Source organism: Pseudophryne corroboree, chromosome 4 (assembly GCF_028390025.1).
Source record: "Pseudophryne corroboree isolate aPseCor3 chromosome 4, aPseCor3.hap2, whole genome shotgun sequence".
NCBI lineage: Eukaryota > Metazoa > Chordata > Amphibia > Anura > Myobatrachidae > Pseudophryne > Pseudophryne corroboree.
This window is the reverse complement of record NC_086447.1, coordinates 904,253,434-904,268,340: the sequence shown is the minus strand read 5'-3', so window position 1 is coordinate 904,268,340 and position 14,907 is coordinate 904,253,434. Positions and strand designations below refer to the sequence as shown.

The window sequence follows — 14,907 nt, the reverse complement described above, 5'->3', positions numbered from 1 at the left end:
AACGACCCTTTCACACCAAGCCGTGACCTGGGTAGACCCGACAATAACCCAGGTTATTGCTGCAGTGGAAAAGAGTTCTCAGGCAGCCAGTGTCTCCCCCAGCTGTTGAGGAACTACAAGTTGAAGCATGGATAATGATAAAGGCCATACACCCCGCCGCACAGTGAGGAATGTACCCAAAATTCGACTCCATCCATTTTATCTTGTTTCAATCAAATCTTTTTTCCCCCACTGTTCTGCAGAAGTGGGTTTACAGGCAGAGGGGTCGGGGGGTGAGGGGTAGGACCAATCACAAGTCTCAATTGCACAGTATGGATCTGGTTATGGGAAGGGGCAAATTAGTAAAAATATTTTCCTGGATGGTTCTGCAGCTTTAAATAAATATCTAGGACCAAAAAGTTTACAGCAGAGTTTCCCAAACTCCGCCTATACAGTACAGGTTTTAAGGATATCATGCTTCAGCACAGGTGACCTAATTAGTACCTCAGTAAATTTAAGACTCAAGCATGGATAGCCTTAAAATCTGGACTCTACTGACATAAATCTGCGTTAAAGTCTTGATGACATAAATGAATGAAAGAAGAACCTGGATTGTGGGGTTTATTTATGAAGCAGAGATAACCTGCTTCCGAAAGGGTTTATCACAGCTTCCTCCCCATCTTTAGTTCTTTGGCAAAGGAGGACACGAGAATCCTGGAAACGCTTCACCCCCGCCCCCTTCACAGTATTATGGGCATGCACGTTCTATGTCGAAGGATGCATATTTTACAGTGATGCAGAGAAAAATCATCGCAGGGGTGCGCAAGAGGAGGTGCACATTGCTAATTGGCCGCTATTTTAAAATGTGTGTTGCTGTGTAAAGCGATGTTGCATATTTTACATTTTATTGGACACTGAATTTTTATGTGACTACACAGAGTTTATTGCAATCTGGTTCATTCCAGCACAAACTGTCCAGGTCTCTTATAGTTAAACTAAAACAAAACAAAAACATATATATATTTACTGCCACCCAGTGGCGAATATTGGTGTAACCAGGAGTGTTTCAGCAAACGGAGAAGCAAAGTAATATTTGCAATAAATTCTTGAACTTGACACCAACTCTGCACAAGATACATGGAAAGCAGAATATAAAGGTGCAATTCTACCATGGGTGGTCTTCAGTATGCCGGCTGTCGGGATCCCGGCGCACAGTATACCGGCGCCGGAATCCCGACAGCCGGCATACCGATACTTATTCTCCCTCGTGGGGGTCCACGATTCCCCTGGAGGGAGAATAAAATAGCGTGGCGCGCGAGCCCGCAAGGGGCTCATTTGCGCTCGCCACACTGTCGGTATGCCGGCGGTCGGGCTCCCGGCATGCTGGTCGCCAGGAGCCCGACCGCCGGCATACCATACTACACTCTTCTACCATAGTAGTAAAAGCATTACAAACTGTAATTATGATGCATTTGCATAGTGACTGTTCTCGAACAAAAAATAAAGGGCATGCCACTATGTATGTGTGAGATGGCTAAATAGACGTACTTGCACACAACTAACTGCGCAGTGTATATGCAGATTTTCATACCATCTAACTGTACCGATTTCAGCGGAACAGTCCTGCTTTTTGGGCACTGTCCGAGTGTTCTGAAGGTAGGTGGAGGTTGGGAAGGGGAGCACTTTGTCACCACTGCTCTGCATTGGATGGAGTGCGCATGCTGCACTGTGCCATGAGATACTGGGGCCTGCCCAATATTACAGTCGGTGTTGATATGGGGCCCAGACATCAGCAATAAATTGGGGCAATTCTGAGATCTGCAGATAACGTATGAGGTTCACCAAACGCCAATTCTGACCAAAAAATTACCAGAATTGGTAAATCAGGTTGTACAACATGTTGGACTTCACCAAGCAACGGGGCTGTAGAATGCTAGATGGTAACGATCAGCCGATTTGCAGGCCATATTTTAGTATTGCAATGGAAACATTCATCATGATTTGCAGATCAGGTCTTTGGAGGAAAATGATTTGCGAATCACTGTAAAATATTGTGTGTGTATGAGTGCAGATTGGCGGATTGGGGGGGGGGGGAATAACAGAATCTGTGAATCTTTATTTTTGCTGATGTATGGGCCACCTAAGGAGCCCACACTGCTAACCAGCGCTGGAGATGTGGCCAAATAGATCAGACATAACACAGGGACAAGATAGTCATACATACATGCAGATAAGAAAACAAAGTATAGGGAGAGAGGTTACAGTCTAGTTTTTGTGTTGCTGGAATGGATCCAGGGTCAGACTGCCCATTTGGCTGAAGGGCTGAAGGTCTGGTGGGCTAATCCGGCCACACTGAGAGCCAGGAAGGCTCTGCGCAGTGCAGCTTCCGGCTCTCCGGTTTAACACCCCCCGCATCGCCTGAAGTGCCCGTTGTAAAGGAATATGGGAGTGTGCCGCAAGTCCACACACCCCTGACTCAAGGCGCACCCCCTTTCATGCGCATGCACACAGATGCCAGGGCTGAAAAACGTCCCCAGTCCGTCCATGGATGGATCAAAGATGTGGGGGCTCATGAGAGAAGAGAGAGTAGGAATGTTCAGAGAGGTAGGAGGACAGTCAGGAGAGGACAGTACCAAGTAGAGCAAGGAATTGAAGGATTTTCCAGGAGGAGAGGGAAGTCCACAGTGTCAAAAGCAGCAGAGAGGTCAAGGAGAATGAGCAGAGAGTAGTGGTCCTTGGATATGGCGACGAGGAGGTCATTGCTGACTTTCATGAGGGCAGTTTCATTGGAGAGGATGGAAGCCAGACTGAAATGGGTCAGGTTCGGAGTGGGAGGAAAGAAAGGCAGTTGTAAACTATACGCTCAAGGAGTTTGAAGGCAAAATAGAGGAGAGAATTGGGTCAGTAGTTGGGGAGTGTTAGGATCAAGGATAGGTTTTTTTTTTTTTTTTTAAGAATGAGGTAAACTCATGCATGCTTGAATGTAGAGGGAAAAATGCCTGATGAGAAGTAGAGATCGAGGAAGTGGACAAGATGGGAATGGGCAGGAGAGAAGTAGCGAAGGAGATGGGAGGAGATAGGGTCAAGGAAGGGAAGGGGAGGACCGGATGATGGCCAAGACTTCATCTCCAGATACAAGGGAAAAATAAGTCAGAGTTGGTAAGGTGGATGGGGAGGGGTAAGCTTGGAAAGTAGGAGGTGGAGTGCTGTGGGTCTTCTGGGATGTAATGTCCTGACATATGGATTACATTTTAGGTGTGAAGAAGGTGGCAAAATCAAAGGCAGAGAGTTAAGAGGGGAGGCAAAGAGGTGGTGGCCAGAGGACTGGGAGGAGATGAGGTTCTTGAAATATGACTGCTCAGGGAGGGGAAGGCAGCACTGTAGGATGAGAGCATAAATAAACCTATGTATGTATTTAGGTGTATATACTGTATCAGAGAAGTATATTGTGGAAACTATGAAGTTTATGAGTAGTGTGGGAGTGGTTACACAGTTACATTGCCCCATTCCACCAGATACAAAATGTTCTGCTCCCAGACATCCCATTTTATTTATGATTGCAGTAAACACGCTTCTCTTCAATTAATCCTAACCAGCTGACTGCAATCATAAATGAAGTGGGAAGTCCAGGAGCAAAGAATTTTGTATCTGGTGGAATTTATCACGTTGGAAGGTATGTGTAATGTCACAAACTAAAGCCTATCAACCTGATGGTATCACTTGTAATTATTAAATTCACCCACTGGGTGGCACTATCATCATGGGATAGTGACAATTAGAAGGGGATTTTTGGAGTTATAAATGAGCATAACACTGGTGTTGGAAGTCTAAGCTTCTACCATGTTTTGGTAGGACAACTTATCCCTAGAAGATCTGCATGAATAGCTCCATCAGTGTACCTAGGGCAGTAGGGTAACTGACGTCCGTTCGCTACCACGCTGTTGTATCGCCCATGATTGGCAAGTACCCGCACACTCATCAATTTATCTGTGGAGCTTCCACAACTACATCATGAAGCGATCCAACTAAGGCCACGGTGACGGACTTGCATTGACTTCTGATGACACGGACTGTCGGGGAGGTTCTATGTGGGAGACTTCTGATGTACCTGGTAATTATTCTTTAGTAACATGACTTTATAGTTACGTTACCGAGTTCACTGTAATATCTGCTGTATAATAAATATATTGTATCTCTTCTACAATACTTACCTGTGTACAGCGGACCCAGGGACGTGCAGTCAGGGGAGGCAGGGGAGGCAGTGCCTCCCCTGTCATTCTCCCTATCATTAATGATTACAATAATATAAAGAATATGCTTTATATTATTTTAATCATTTCTACACTTTAAAACTGGTTACATTTTTTTTAGAGGCACCGAGAGCGGTGCCTCCTGTGTATAATGGTAAAGGGTCGGACGCGGGGGGCGGGCAGGGGGCGGGGCCAAGGACAGGGCTGTAAAAGCCCATTACAAAAACCAGGATAAGCGGCACCAGTGTGAGTGCCTCAGTGACAGGGGCGTGCTTTCTGCCCATATGAAAGCACGCCCCTGTCACTGCTGCAGATATGATTGGGCACTATGAGATCATGGGCAGGGCTACTCCTGACCTGAGTCCCTGCAGCTTCCATTCGTCTGGCCAGACCCGCATCACCCGCACACCGCCGCCGCCGCCGCTCATCACCCCCGACCCCCGTCACCTGGTGCTGACGACCTCTCCTCTTGACTAGGCGGCTTAGAGCTCTGCGCCGCTAATCCCCCACACACCGCCGGCGCCGCTCAACACCGCCCCTACCCCTGGTGCTGATCATCTCCCCCGGGCCGCTCACCGTCAGTGCTGCCCCCCCAACCATCGCTGGTGCTTCTCATCTACCCCCCTCCCCCCCCCCGCGCCAGTGCTGATCATCTCTCCCCCCTCCCTCCCCGCTAGTGCTGCTCATCTTCCCCCCCCTCCTCCCCCACTCACCATCAGTGCAGCAGCTGCCGCTCATCTCTCCCCCGGGTCCCCCAACCAACGCTGGTGCCTGTCATCTACCGCCCCCCCTCCGCCCGCCAGTGCTGATCATCTCTCCTCCCTCCCTCCCCGCTGGTGCTTCTCATCTACCCCCCTCTCCCCCCCCCCCCGCACCAGTGCTGATCATCTCTCCCCCCCCTCCCCGCTGGTGCTTCTCATCTACCCCCCTCCCCCCCGCGCCAGTGCTGATCATCTCTCCCCCTCCCTCCCCGCTGGTGCTTCTCATCTACCCCCCCTCCCTCCCCCCCCGCGCCAGTGCTGCTCATCTCCCCCCCCCCCCCCCACTCACCATCAGAGCAGCTGCCGCTCATCTCTCCCCCGGGTCCCCCAACCAACGCTGGTGCCTGTCATCTACCGCCCCCCCCCCCCCGCCAGTGCTGATCATCTCTCCTCCCTCCCTCCCCGCTGGTGCTGCTCATCTCCCCCCCCCCACCACACCATCAGTGCAGCTGCCGCTCATCTCTCCCCCAGGTCCCCCAACCAACGCTGGAGCCTGTCATCTACCGCCCCCCCCCCGCCAGTGCTGATCATCTCTCCTCCCTCCCTCCCCGCTGGTGCTGCTCATCTCCCCCCCCCACACACACACCATCAGTGCAGCTGCCGCTCATCTCTCCCCCAGGTCCCCCAACCAACGCTGGTGCCTGTCATCTACCGCCCCCCCCCCCCCCCCCCCCGCGCCAGTGCTGATCATCTCTCCTCCCTCCCCGCTGGTGCTGCTCATCTCCCCCCCCCCCCCACACACCATCAGTGCAGCTGCCGCTCATCTCTCCCCCAGGTCCCCCAACCAACGCTGGTGCCTGTCATCTACCGCCCCCCCGCCAGTGCTGATCACCTCTCCCCCCTCCCTCCCCGTTGGTGCTGCTCATCTTCCCCCCCCCACCCACTCACCATCAGTGCAGCTGCCGCTCATCTCTCCCCCCAACCACCGCTGGTGCCTCTAATCTACCCCCCTCTCACCTGGTGCTGCTTATCATCCCCCCCCTCCCCTCCCCGCGTCAGGAGCCTGCAGCCAGAAGAAGAAATCATGTAAGTGGCTGACACTACACTACACCTACACTGCACTACACTACACTGTACTACACTACACCTACACTACACTGTACTACACTACACTGTACTACACTGCACCTACACTACACCTACACTGCACTACACTACACTACACTACACTGTACTACACTACACCTACACTACACCTACACTGCACCTACACTACACTGCACCTACACTACACCACACTGTACTGCACCTACACTACACTACACTGTACTGTACTACACTGCACTACACTGTACTGCACTGCACTACACCTACACTGCAGTACACTACACTGTACTGCACTGCACTACACTGCACTGCACCTACACTACACCACAGCTTAAGGGTAGAGTGGGGGGAGGGGTGTGTGTAAAGTGCTCTACCTGTCGTAATGTGTACAAAAAAGGGGGGCTGTGTGCTGTAATGTGTAAAAAAGGGGACACTGTCTGTCGTAATGTGTACAAAGGGGACGCAGTCTGCCGTAATGTCTAAAAAGGGGACGCAGTCTGTCGTAATGTCAAAAAAGGGGACGCAGTCTGTCGTAATGTCAAAAAAGGGGACGCAGTCTGCCGTAATGTCTAAAAAGGGGACGCTGTCTGCCGTAATGTCTAAAAAGGCAGACGCTGTCTGCCGTAATGTGTAAAAAGGCACGCTGTCTGCCGTTATGTGTAACAAGGGGGACGTTGTCTGCTGTAATGTGTAAAAAGGGGATGCTGTCTGCTGTAATGTGTAAAAAGGGGACACTGTCTGCTGTAATGTGTAATAAGGGGACGTTGTCTGCCGTAATGTGTAAAAAGGTGGACGTTGTCTGCCGTAATGTGTAAAAAGGGGGACTGTCTGCCGTAATGTGTAAAAAGGGGACGCTGTCTGCCGTAATGTGTAAAAAGGTGGACGTTGTCTGCCGTAATGTGTAAAAGGGGCTCTACCTGGTGTAGTGGTGCTACTGTGCGGCGTAATTTGAATAATAGAGACTACTATGCACCGTTATATGAATTGGTATAATTTTGTGGCCACACCCCTTCCCCACGAAGCCACTCCCCTATATATTTTGCGCATGCCTGCAGCGCGCACTGCTCCTGTTTTACATAAACTTGGATGGAATGGGGAAGGGGGTCCAAAGCATTTTGTCGCACATGGGCCCACTGCTCGCTAGTTCCGCCACGGGCTCTACCTGCTGTAATGTGTAAAAGGGAGCTCTGCCTGGCGTAATTTGTGTAAGTGGCGCTACTATGCGACGTAATTTGACTAATGGAAGCCCTGGACAACAAAATTGCATTCATGTCCTCCTCCCAGTCCAAAACACTAATTTATTTATTTATTTTCTATAAAAATGTACAATATATCACAAGTATGATGAGCAGGCAGGTACCGGGCATTGGTGGCATCGGACTGAAATGCAAATTAGTGACGGAGGGCTGGGTCAGTTGATGGTGGGCGAGTTTGTAAGTCATTGGCGGTGGCAGCAGGCATCGGCACAGGGGCAGTAGTGGGCATTGGCTCTGCGGCGGTAGGGGTCATCGGCAGGATTCGGAGGACATTATGGCTGTAGTGCCTCACCAGCCTCTGACCTCACCGCACGCCACTGAGCGGACCTATATAGCAGGGTATATTGTCTGAGCATAGGCTCTAATACTCCGAATCCTAACACACTACATTCAAGCCAGGGCTTTTGGTAAATGCCTGTTATGCACACCAGTGCCTGCAGGAAAGTACTGGTGTCAGAACTGTTATGCACTCCAGTGTCTGCAGGAATGTACTGGTGTTTGAACTGTTATGCAAAACAAATGGACTCACAGACAAACTGGGGAATATGACATAAAGTACACAGAAGGTGATAGGGTAACAAAATACACACAAAGTGAACAGAGAAGCCCAGAGGCTAAGGAACTGGGTATCTCCCTTGTATTAGAACTGCTCAGATAGAAAAAGCAAGATGTTGTGTTTTAATACATAGAGAACCCGAAATGCTGTTGCTAAGGGCAACAGCAAAACCCTAAAGGGTTACCAACGGGTGTGGCAGTAAACTCCTTGGTCAGAGATGGAATGATAGACACAAGGAGAGTCTCCACAATCCTATTTCTCACTTGCAGTGCACAGGTTTTAGCTTACTGCCACTAAACTGACCCCTGACACCTAGCACAGTGAGACAGGATTAGACAGGCAAGTCTTAGAATACAGCCGCAAACTTGCTAAGTTCACAGAGTAGTAACAGAACCCCAGCAAGCTAAACGACTGACTCCAGTCTTACTGCTAGGTCTGGATTGGCAGAGTGTAATACCAAATCCCCAGGCCTATTTGCAGTAAGCAACAAACAAATACAAAGCTACACAGTACTGGCTAACTTTCATGAACTGACTAACCAACAAAGATTCAGCAGCATCTGCTTACTCTGAAAAGAGGCCTTATAAAGCAGGTGCTGTCCACGCCCCACTCAGACCTCACAGACTGTGAGCACAAAAACCAGCACCGGATCCCCTGCCGTGCACAGAGCCTATAACCACTGCACAGCAAAAGACCCGAACCGGAGTATCAGCTGCGCTCAGGTTACTCCACTAGCACTTGTCTCCCGGTTGCCATGACGACGTGGCAGCACAGGGCAGGAGACCCTAACAGTACCCCCCCTCTGACGAGGGGTCAAAGAACCCCTACCACCGGGTTTATCGGGGAACTGCGAGAAGAAAGAGCGTATCAGTCTGGGGGCATGAAGATCACAACTGCGCACCCACGACCGCTCCTCCGGGCCATACCCCTTCCAGTGCACCAAAAATGACAGCCGACCCCGAACCACCTTGGAGTCAAGAATCCTTTCAACAACAAACTCCCTCTGGCCACGTATCAGAAGAGGGGAAGGTCTTCCACTGGAAGAAGGATTACTAATCGCCCGTTTTAAAAGGGAACAATGAAATGTTTTATTGATACCCAAAGAACGGGGCAGATCTAACTGAAATGCCACCGGATTGATAACCCTGGTGATCTTATAAGGGCCGATGAACCGAGGGCCTAACTTATGAGATGGCTGTCTCAACTTCAAATTCTTGGTAGACAACCAGACGAAGTCTCCTAATTTGAAGCTGCAGGGTCTTTTCCGCTTATCAAAAACCCTTTTGGTCACTAATGACACAGACACAAGGGCTTTCTTCACTTTCCGCCAAATACCTCTAAGGACCGAAACCACAGAGGAACCACCAGGCGTGGAGTCCAGGGGGTCAAAAGAATTGGCCTTAGGATGATGCCCATACACACAAAGGAAGGGAGAGATCCCTGTAGCAGAGTGAGCCGCGTTGTTATAGGCAAACTCCGCCATGGACAGATGAGCAACCCAGTCAGTCTGACACTTGGAGACATAACACCTGAGGAACTGCTCCAAGGACTGGTTCACCCTTTCAGTCTGCCCATTAGACTGCGGATGGTAGCCTGATGACAAGCTGACAGAAATCTGGAGATCGGAACAAAATGCCCTCCAGAATTTGGCCACAAACTGGGATCCGCGGTCAGAGACCACATCAAGTGGCAACCCGTGGAGACGCACAACATGCAGCATAAATAATTCAGACAGGCGTCTGGCTGATGGCAGCCCAACCAGTGGAACGAAGTGCGCCATCTTCGAAAACCTGTCAACGACAACCCAGATGGCTGTCATCCCCGAGGATTTGGGCAAGTCCACCACAAAATCCATTGAAATGTGGGTCCATGGCTTAGATGGAATAGAGAGTGGATGTAATGGGCCAACAGGAACCCCTCTAGGAGTCTTATTTCGGGCACAGATGTCACATGCCCGAACCCACTGATCCACATCCTTAGCCACCGAGGGCCACCACACCGCCCTAGATAGCAACTCCCGAGTTCTGGCAATACCCGGGTGACCTGCCGACTTCTTGGCATGGAATTCCAGGAACACTCGCTGTCTTAACCTAGGAGGCACAAACAAAAGACCTACCGGAAGGTCTGGAGGAGCCTGCTCCTGTGCTCTAAGGACTAATGATAAGAGGTCCTGGGTAATGCCCACTTTAATACATGATGGGGAAACAATGGGCAACGGCTCCTCGGTGGTCTCCTGGATTGGAGCAAAACTCCGCGAGAGCGCATCAGCCTTGATGTTTTTTGACCCAGGGCGATATGTTATCAAAAAATTAAAGCGAGCAAAAAACAAAGCCCATCGTGCCTGCCTGGCATTGAGACGCTTCGCTGACTCTAAATATGCCAGATTCTTATGGTCAGTGAGAATTGAGACCACAAACTTAGCCCCCTCAAGCCAGTGGCTCCACTCCTCGAGTGCATCCTTAATAGCCAACAATTCCCGGTTACCCACGTCATAATTCATCTCGGCAGGCGAAAATTTACGGGAAAAGTAAGCACAGGGATGAAGGCGATTATCAGACACTCCCATCTGAGAAAGCACTGCCCCAATACCCATCTCAGAGGCATCCACCTCCACCACAAAAGGACGCTCTGGATCTGGGTGTCGCAACACCTTGGCCGAAACAAATGCCCTTTTGAGACGGGCAAAAGCCGCTTTAGCCTCACAAGACCAGTGAGCAACATCCGCCCCTTTCTTAGTGAGTGCCACCAAGGGCGCCACTATAGACGAAAATCCAGCGATAAATCGTCTATAAAAATTCGCAAAGCCCAGGAAACGCTGAAGCGCCTTCAAACTAGTGGGCTGCACCCAATCCAGGACTGCCTGTACCTTGGAACCCTCCATTTGGAAACCTTCTGGGGAGATAATATATCCTAGAAATGCGATTTGCTGAACTTCAAATTCGCACTTCTCCAGCTTCGCCCCAAGCCGGTGGTCTCTGAGTTTCTGGAGGACTAAGCGTACATGCTTCCGATGTTCCTCCAGGGAATGGGAGAAGATTAGGATGTCATCTAAGTATACAACTAAGAATCTATCCAAATATTCCCTGAGCACATCATTCATGAAATCCTGGAAGACTGCCGGGGCATTACAGAGCCCAAAAGGCATCACCAAATATTCATAATGCCCTGAGTGGGTATTAAAGGCAGTCTTCCATTCATCCCCCTCTCTTATTCGGATTAGATTGTACGCACCGCGTAGGTCAATCTTAGAAAAAATGGTGGCAGTACGAAGCTGGTCAAACAAGACCGAAATGAGAGGCAGTGGGTATGAGTTTTTAATCGTGATACGGTTCAATTCCCTGAAGTCGATGCAGGGTCGCAACGAACCGTCCTTTTTACCCACGAAGAAGAACCCCGACCCAACTGGAGACTGTGAAGGTCTGATAAATCCCTTAGCCAAGTTCTCCTGAATGTACTCCGCCATAGCCTGAGTCTCAGGACGTGACAGGGAGTACAACCTGCTCTTGGGAAGCTTAGCATTTGGCAACAAATCAATGGCACAGTCATAGGGGCGATGGGGAGGTAGTACCTCTGCAACTTTTTTGGAGAACACGTCCGCAAAATCTGCATAACACCCTGGCAATCCTGGCAAATTTAGCTGCGAGAGCCTGACTGGAAGGCTCAAGCAACTCCTGAAACAATCAGTACCCCAACTAAGAATCTCCCCAGAGACCCAGTCAAATTGAGGACTGTGGGCCCTTAACCAGGGTAACCCCAACACCAATGGGGCAAAAGTACAGACAGTCACATAAAAGGACAATTTTTCAGAGTGTGTGGCTCCAATAAACAAAGAAATCTGGCTAGTGCAAGAGGTAATTTTACCTTGGGATAATGGTTCCCCGTTTAACCCACAAATCTCAATTTCCGATGCCAAGGGTACCAAGGGAACAGAGTGTTTCAGGGCGAATTGGCAGTCCATAAAAACCCCGTCGGCCCCACTGTCCACAAAGGCCTCAGTCCTGACAGTTTGACCGAGGATCTTCAAGGTCACCGGAATGATAAAAAAGTCTTCTTGGGAAATTCTGACTTCTGGCCTGACAGGATATTTCCCATCACCCTCAGGCCCTGAAGTTTTCCGGCTTTTCTGGGCATGATACTACCACATGACCTTTATTCCCACAGTACAAACACAACCCCTGCTGTCTCCTCCGCGTCTTCTCACGCGAGGAGAGGCGGGTAGCCCCAATCTGCATAGGCTCCTCAGAAAATTCCTCAGAGTCTGAGGTTCCCTTGGGAAGGAAGGAAATCTCAGTCTCCCTTTCAAGCCTACGCTCTCTCAGCCGTCTATCCACCCAGATGGATAACTGCATGAGCTGATCCAAGCTATCAGGCAAGGGATATTGTACCAGTTGGTCCTTTATCTGGTTAGAAAGACCTCTTCGGTACTGGTGTCTCAGGGCTGGGTCATTCCACTGGGTATCATGGGCCAACCTCCGAAACTCCGTACAGTAAACCTCAACTGGCCTTCGCCCTTGCTTAAGGATCGAAATCTGAGCCTCGGCTGAGGCCGTCTTGTCAGGGTCATCATACAACATGCCCAGTGCCGTAAAAAAAACATCAACACTTTTAAGCGACGGACAGTCAGGCTGCAACCCATATGCCCAGACCTGTGGGTCTCCTTGTAGCAAGGAAATCACTATGCCCACCCGCTGAATCTCCGACCCAGAAGACTGAGGCCTAAGCCGGAAGTATAGCTTGCAGCTCTCCTTGAAACAAAAGAACTGCGAGCGATCTCCAGAAAAACGATCCGGGAGATTTACTTTCGGCTCCTTAACCCCTGCAGGTGCTGCTGCTGCGGGAGCTCCGCCAGCAGCCTGGGAGGTGTGCATTTTAATGGACAAATCATTAAATTGTCGAGTCAGGACCTGCACCTGATCGACCACCTGTTGCAACGTATTTTGAGGGGTATGCTCCATATTCCCACAAAATTTCAACAGGAGTATTGGGCTGCTGAATATGTTATGCACACCAGTGCCTGCAGGAAAGTACTGGTGTCAGAACTGTTATGCACTCCAGTGTCTGCAGGAATGTACTGGTGTTTGAACTGTTATGCAAAACAAATGGACTCACAGACAAACTGGGGAATATGACATAACGTACACAGAAGGTGATAGGGTAACAAAATACACACAAAGTGAACAGAGAAGCCCAGAGGCTAAGGAACTGGGTATCTCCCTTGTATTAGAACTGCTCAGATAGAAAAAGCAAGATGTTGTGTTTTAATACGTAGAGAACCCGAAATGCTGTTGCTAAGGGCAACAGCAAAACCCTAAAGGGTTACCAACGGGTGTGGCAGTAAACTCCTTGGTCAGAGATGGAATGGTAGACACAAGGAGAGTCTCCACAATCCTATTTCTCACTTGCAGTGCACAGGTTTTAGCTTACTGCCACTAAACTGACCCCTGACACCTAGCACAGTGAGACAGGATTAGACAGGCAAGTCTTAGAATACAGCCGCAAACTTGCTAAGTTCACAGAGTAGTAACAGAACCCCAGCAAGCTAAACGACTGACTCCAGTCTTACTGCTAGGTCTGGATTGGCAGAGTGTAATACCAAATCCCCAGGCCTATTTGCAGTAAGCGACAAACAAATACAAAGCTACACAGTACTGGCTAACTTTCATGAACTGACTAACCAACAAAGATTCAGCAGCATCTGCTTACTCTGAAAAGAGGCCTTATAAAGCAGGTGCTGTCCACGCCCCACTCAGACCTCACAGACTGTGAGCACAAAAACCAGCACCGGATCCCCTGCCGTGCACAGAGCCTATAACCACTGCACAGCAAAAGACCCGAACCGGAGTATCAGCTGCGCTCAGGTTACTCCACTAGCACTTGTCTCCCGGTTGCCATGACGACGTGGCAGCACAGGGCAGGAGACCCTAACAATGCCTAGGTAAATGTGACGCTACCCAGGCTCTGTTGGCTGTGGAATGTATTGCTAGTCTTGTAGTGGGAAGAGGTATTGGGGGTGGGGTTCAATCATTCAGCACATGTCTGTACCACTATATACGGATTAGCGTATTGGCTGCAGCCGGTACAAGCTGCTGTTTTTTCTTTTTTTAAAGTATTTTTTTATCTACTAAGTGTTATTACATTTAAAGCACTGTAAAACTACTTTGAGGTAAATGGTATTTGGCCTCCCTCTAATTCAAACACCTGCACAGTATTTGCTGGGTACCCTGCTTGGACATGGCAAGGAGAGGACACCTGATTGATAAACTTCTGATTGTTTTTAGTTTATCCCCTACAACTCCTGTACTCTATCCCGGGCACTCTTCCCAGCTGGACCTCGCTAACCTGGACGTGAGTTTCTGCCTGACACTGCTGTAGGCCGGGGCAGTTCTCCTTGCACACTACCGACTACCGGATGACTAAACCACCCTCTCTGCACCACTAATCCCGGGAGTTGGGGCCCACACCTCGAATCCAGGCTGTAGTGCATCCCAAACCTAACCCTAGTAGCCTATCCTAAGCATTAATCCTAATCCTCTATCCCTAACCCCTCCACCTAATACCCTAACCCAATGCCCCATCCCAAATACCCTAAACTAACCCTAATTCCGTAACCCCTAATACACTAAAGGGACACATGGTTCTTAACTGCCATCAAATTCTATGTATCTGTTAAATTATTTCCAATATCCCTCACGTGACTTTGTCCATTCCATTCATCTCCACCTTCGTATAGTGCCCCCAGACCACCACCCATGTCCCGTATATACGCAGAGCAACCTGGAATCTGCACTAACTCAAATGAATGTAGTGGTGTCTGCAATTCTATAGCTTGCAAGCAGGGCCCTCCTACCTCTCCGTTATACCCAGTCTTGATTTATTACCGTTTAGTTACCAATTGTGACGCACAACAGAATTTGCTGGCGCTATTACATGTGCTTCTCAAGTAGGACCAGGGATTTCAGACAAAAGGGAGGATTGGGACAATACCAGTGTCTATAGCGCAATGGGATATGCTTGCACCGTTGTTCTGATTCAGGTCCCGGCAGAGTAAGGGCAATGTT

General features: G+C 49.7%; 1 long non-coding RNA gene across 1 annotated transcript in view; it reads left to right on the top strand.

The window, feature by feature from the left end:
* The first annotated feature begins 3,826 nt into the window (after positions 1–3,826).
* The window catches only part of LOC134911879 (uncharacterized), a 45,455-nt gene continuing 34,374 nt past the window's right edge, over positions 3,827–14,907 (top strand). Inside the window, exon 1 of the long non-coding RNA XR_010176928.1 lies at positions 3,827–4,090. This is a non-coding gene — a long non-coding RNA (uncharacterized LOC134911879). The remainder of the gene's footprint in view (positions 4,091–14,907) is intronic.